This window comes from Amia ocellicauda, chromosome 5 (genome assembly GCF_036373705.1).
Source record: "Amia ocellicauda isolate fAmiCal2 chromosome 5, fAmiCal2.hap1, whole genome shotgun sequence".
NCBI classification, from domain to species: domain Eukaryota; kingdom Metazoa; phylum Chordata; class Actinopteri; order Amiiformes; family Amiidae; genus Amia; species Amia ocellicauda.
This window is the reverse complement of record NC_089854.1, coordinates 51,840,712-51,846,928: the sequence shown is the minus strand read 5'-3', so window position 1 is coordinate 51,846,928 and position 6,217 is coordinate 51,840,712. Positions and strand designations below refer to the sequence as shown.

The 6,217-nt window shown below is 44.0% G+C and overlaps 1 non-coding gene and 1 pseudogene across 1 annotated transcript; both read right to left on the bottom strand.

Moving 5' to 3' along the window:
* Window positions 1-1,497: 1,497 nt before the first annotated feature.
* Window positions 1,498-1,574, bottom strand: LOC136750641 (small nucleolar RNA SNORD66). Its single transcript, XR_010816933.1, has one exon. It is a non-coding gene; the product is annotated as a small nucleolar RNA SNORD66 (small nucleolar RNA).
* Window positions 1,575-2,154: 580 nt separating this feature from the next.
* Window positions 2,155-2,224, bottom strand: LOC136750664 (uncharacterized; annotated as a pseudogene).
* Between the last annotated feature and the right edge of the window lie 3,993 nt (window positions 2,225-6,217).

Genomic DNA, 6,217 nt, shown 5'->3' with positions numbered 1-6,217 from the left:
TAGAGTTGACATCAGAAACTTAATGTTAATTGCAGGTACAGCCCCCGTCCCCCTGCGTTTTCTAAGAGGAACAATTCTGTGTTGATGCAGTTAATCACACGATGGTGTTGCTGCTGTGTCACTCACACAGCTCATGAACTGTAGCTGCCCCTTTAAAGTTGGAATCCGCGAGACCTCAGCAGTGCCTTCTTCTGCTGATTGGCTGAACTCGGGCTGAATCTGCAGGTGGCTGTACTTCAGATTCACATTTTGAACAGATCATGAGCCTCTGTATTAATTATTGCACATTTTCTTTGATAAATAGCTTACAGCATGGAGTTCAAGAATTACTGTGCCGTCACATTTTTCATTAGCCACAATCGCCTGATCCCGTGTATGTCACGTTTTCAATACTGGTATTTTGGGACTAGAAAACTGTCCGAGATCCCGGGATTGGATTCCATAGTGCCAGGAGATCGCTGCAGTTTGGATCAGACCCAGAGCTACATACACAGTAAATCATGTGACTGCAATTACTGGATCACATAAAACTTTCTCGTGCCTGATCTCAATCTCTCACTGGTACTAACACAGGTGTAAAGGTTGACTATCTACTGTCCACATAGTGACTAATTCACTAGTGTTATTTTTATATTAACTAAATCCAGCCTTGCTATCTACTCCAGATCACAACAATCTGCTCTGCTGCACCGAGCTGCAGAGGTCCGCCCCCTCACCCAGCCAACACTGACAGTCAGAGCACCACAGGCAGGCGCCCTCGCACCACAATGGTCAATTAGGCACAATGCTAATTGTTTTGGGAAGTCTCAAATTGCATTTCTGAGCCCGTTGTGCCACGTGCCCGTTGTACAGGTATGTGTTACACGAGGTTGTCAAGAACCAAAATGGCCAAGCACTAAATGAAAGTCCTTAAAATAAACGTACACACCACTTACATTCATGCTTGCACGATGCTTCAAATGTTTGCTTAATGATTGGCCCATTGATACTGAGATTGCACAACCAACCTGTGCCTTACTTACAATAAAGGACTATCAAATTTCAGTCCTTTACATTAAAAAAATAATTAATTTAGTTTTTATTACCAAGCATGCATCCAGCTCTTTCTGCTTCTTCTCCAGGACCTTGTCTCCACCCTGATCCTTCTCAAACTCCATCTTGCAGTTTCTCAACAGCAGCTGGCGGAAAGTCACAGTCACGCCCGGCTTGCCAGTGGTAGGGACGCTGAGCTACAGAACGGGGAGGAGGGAGAACGCTGAGCTACAGAACGGGGAGGAGGGAGAACATAAACCCTAAGATTGATGGAAACTTTAACTAGCTAAGCATAGTCTGTGTGGTAGGCTGGCTTCTAGCTTTAACAGGTATCAGGGTGAAAACCCACAGATGAACAGGGGTCCAGGATTCATGCAGCTCATCTCATTGAATGGTTTGGAATTGAATGCAAAACAAATTCCAGATAACTCTGGAGTGGGACGAAACTGAAAGTGTTCAATGAGGCTCCTCAGATCCTCTCCTCCATCACTAGATGCCAGAGGCCCAGACACCATGGCCCTAATAAGAGATCATCACTGGAGCTCTACACTAAGATGGACTGGGACAAACCGACACCTTGGCTTACACAGAGTGTGGGTGAGTGATGGCAAGAGCACTAGTGCCATCTCAGCAATACTTCTTGATATGCTCTTCACAAGACCGGTATCTGCTGGTCCATTCAAAACTGAGCTCCCACAAATTACAATTCCATAACAAAGCGAATCTGATCCATGTAGCATCTTCACAACCCTCTACCATGCCCTTCCTCCCTCTTTTACCTCACTCACCCCTGCCACACTCCTTCTCTCACCTCCATAAGGCAGCGGCACATATTGGCGTATGTGATGGAGAAGTTGGGTTCAGAGATGGCCTTCTCGAAGATAAGGTCAACGACACCCTTGAGCCGCTCCTCTGTGTCGATGGTCAGCTCGGTCACTTGACGCATCAGCTGATGGAACATCTGTGGGGTCAGCTTGTTCAGCATACTGCGCATCCTGCGGAATAGCTCCTGGTGAAGGGGAAAGGAGGCAGGAGGGAAGGAAGGAAAAAGGGTTAGTTCTGTAAACCTTGGCCAATGGTTTTATTTGTACTGGAGCAGTGGATGCTTGTGAGCATATGTAGCCCCTCAGTTCCGCTTTTCCATCATTAGCGGTCCAGACATGATGGCACTAATAGGAGATCAACACAGGGGCACCAAGTTTACCCACAATCCCCTTTAAGACTAGCAAGTTATTTATCCCACCCCACAAACAAGAACCGTGTCCACTGCTCCTACATACAGGGTTCCCACGCAATTCAGATATTTTTTTCCCATGACTTTTCCATGATTTTTCCATGGTTATTTTCTGATTTTCCATAACTAAATTATTATTACAATAAAATGCGGGAAAGTTGAAAATGCACACAGAAAATAATAAAGATATTGATAAACACAATAGGAAAGAACCACATAATCAGCTTTTGTCATGACAGCCTCCTCCTCCCCTTACAGCCATCCAATCCATCCACTTTTATAAAACATGCTACCCTCAACTAATAAAGAGCACACAAAGATGTAAATGCAAAAGTAAACCTAGTACTATCTGATCAATGTATATGTAGTATAAATGTTGATTACAGCAGAAACTATACAAAACAACATTAACAGTCTGTATTTTTATTATTTCTGAATTGCCTTGAATATAAACTTCTATAAATCAGCTCAATTAATTAATAAAAACATACCTTCAAACATTGTTATATACAAATTGCCAGGGCCTACAGTAATCCATTCCTGTACGCTGCTAAAGAAGTATTTTAGATGACTGATTTGTTTAAACCTAAAAGCTTTTATTATTATTTTTCTCTTTCTTTAAAACAATATATATAAATAATGATTTTTACCAATAAATTACCTGATTTTTGTATTTGAGGAGTTTGGATTTTACTGATTTATACCCATTTTAAACACTCAATATTATTTTCAGTTTCAGAAATTATTTGTTATGAAACACTATTTCACAAGCTTGTTTGATATTATGACATTATCTTGTCAGCACTCACATCGAAGCTGTTTTACAGTGTACAGCACAAACAGACGCTTGCTGGAGGTCATGTGATTAATATCGCGCTATATGATTGGCACACATATGAAGGTTGGTCAGCATTGTGGCATTGAGGACAGTGCAAACAGCACAAGAAACTCTTTGCTTTGGGATAAACAGTGTATATTGGTAACTTTTGTAGACCTTGTTTGTGGTTTGAAATTCTTTTTTATCTGTTGAATAGAACAATATGTATTATTATTTACTTGATTTTAAATAAATATGCATATCATATATTTGGCTACATAATTTAAATGCAACGGACACATAAAGTTTGAGCATTTAATGTAGGCAGGGGTTCTCAACACTGGTCCTGGTGAACCCCTGTGTCTGCTGGTTTTTGTTCTAACAGAGCGCTCACTTGTTGGCCTAGGGGTCTCTGCCCACTGGGGAGTGCCCAGTAGAGCTGCACAGGCAGCCTCCCTGGGGGCATCCTTACCAGATGCCCAAATCGCCTCAACTGGTTCTTCTCGATCTGGAGAAGTAGCGACTCTACTCCGAGGCTCTCCTGGATTACTGAGCTCCTCACCCTATCCCAAAGGGTGAGTCCAGCAACCCTGCGGAGAAACCTCATTTTCACCGCTTGCACCCGCGATCTCGTCCTTTCGGTCATTACCCAACGTTCATGACCACAGGTGAGGATGGGGAGGTAGATTGACGTGTAAACCGCGAGCCTTGTCCGAGGTCTCAGCTCCCGCTTCACCACCACGGACAGATAGAGCGCCCGCAATACTGCAGACGCTGCAGCGATCCGCCTGTCTATCTCACGCTCCCCCTTTCCATCACTCGTGAGCAAAACCCTGAGGTACTTAAACTCCTCCACTAAGAGCAGCTGCTCCCCCCTAACCTGAAGCGGGCAATCCACTCTTTTCCGAGAGAGATCCATAGCCACAGACTTAGAAGTGCTGATTCTCATCCCAACCGCTTCACACTCGGCAGCGAAACGCTCGAGTGCGTGTCTGAGATCACAGTCGGATGGGGCAAGAAGCACAACATCATCTGCAAACAGCAGAGATGCCACCTCCAAGCCCTCAAACTGGATACTCTCTCTACCTCGGCTGTGCCTTGATATCCTGTCCATGAAAATCACAAACAGGAGTGGAGACAAGACGCACCCTTGGCGGAGTCCAACACCCACCACGTTTTCGACCTAACACCGAGAATACGGACACAGCTCTTGCTTTGGGAATAAAAGGACCGGATGGCACCCATAAGCGGCCCCGGCACCCCATACTCCCTCAACACCTCCCACAAGAAATCCCGGGGAACACGGTCGTATGCCTTCTCCAAGTCCACAAAACACATGTAGACTGGATTAGCATACTCCCATGCCCCCTCAAATATCTGTGAAAGGACAAAGAGCAGGTCCATTGCTCCGCGTCCCGGACGGAATCCACATTGTTCCTCCTGAATCCGAGGTTCAACTATATTTCACAAAAACATTTCAATCTACAAGAGATCTTCATCAGGATCCATATCCTGTTCTATATATCCATATCCTGAAGATCTTGTGTAGATCGAAAAGTTTTAGCTAAAAACCAGTGAAGCATGGGTTACATAAATACTTTTTATTTGTGCATTGGAGCTGTGGTAAGTGTGCAGGTATTTCTTTCTTTTTACTTTATATGGATTTTTATCTACCCTGCACATACTAATTAAGTTGGATGTGCGTGTGATTAACTTTTACTATTAACTTTATTTCACATAAAAGGGAGATCCTCATTCTGGCAGATCCTGACCAATTTAGTCACGATCATGTACACAGATTTACGTCATTCTGCTCAGAATCTACACAAACACTGTGGGTTTACTGGCTGAATGGTCAGACTCTGTTCAGAATTATGTAAATTTGGAGTACAAGATCGCAACCAATGATCTTGAGAATCTGTGCAGAATGCCAGAAGTCTGCGTGTTGTGAACGCACCGAGCTTCTTTGTGTTGCTATATGGTTATAGGAGTTGTGCTTAGCGTATATGCACTTCACACAGACTCTCCCAAGTCTTGAAAATCCCTGTATACATAATATCTGACACATTCATCTGGGACGTTCATAATAACCAATGTGTATTACAGAATACGTACTAAAAGGTAAGTTTAAACAGGATTTAATACAATTTTATTCTGCACCATGAAACTGTTTCTTTTTGTCAGAGTGTACATTATATCCCATGTATGTTGTAAATGGGTTATATGTGTAGCTATTTCCCATGACTGAAAATTGTTTGGTCATTTTCCATGACTTTTCCAGGATTTTCCATGACTGGAACCCTGTACATACCTCTGTCTTGATGGTCTCGGTGTCCTCTGTGGTAGCCTTCCTTATGTTTGGCTTCCATGCCTTCTCTGCCTTGTTGAGCGTCACTTCAGCTGTGAATGACACTCCAGTAATGATCTTACGTGGCTGCTTTCTCTGGCCCTGCTGGGAGCCCCAGTGGCCTATTCCTGAGGGCTGGGGGGACAAAGAGTCAGTCAGCTGGGCAGGGCAGGGCAGCACATCAATCTAAATAGATTCTCATTGCACACAATCTCTGAATTGCCTACTTGAGCTGTATTAAGTATACATTCTATTGGAGTTACATTCATGACTTGATCCTATTGCAGGCAGATTCATTGAACTTTCCTCAGCTATGATGCTGTATATTTTTGATGGAGGTGTTCAGCAGAAGCACGATCCACAGAACAAATATGCCAACGTTAAAGTATGTAAACAAGTACACAGCCTGCCAAACCACTCAAGTGCTGCCAACAAAACAGGGATCAGAAACTGGGGTTTTGCTGAAGGTCATTGTAAAAGTCAATTTGGTATCACTATACTTAGGGTGATGCAGACAGTGGAAAAGATGAGTGTAAAATCTCCAAAAGTGGATGGGTGTAGTGGGTGGCAGCATGTGTGTGTCTCTCAGTTACCTTTGAGATCTTGCTGAGGCTGCTGGTGTCGATGGGCCTGTTCTTGGTGACAGGGACACTATTCCTGTCCCCACGTCGGTTGTCCTGCTTGTTCATGAGCTGCTGTTGCACCTTGATCTGCTCACGGTGCTCATCCAACTGGGCTTCCTTGTGGATCTGGTCAATTGTCTTAGGGCCCTGGTCACCCCTCCTGG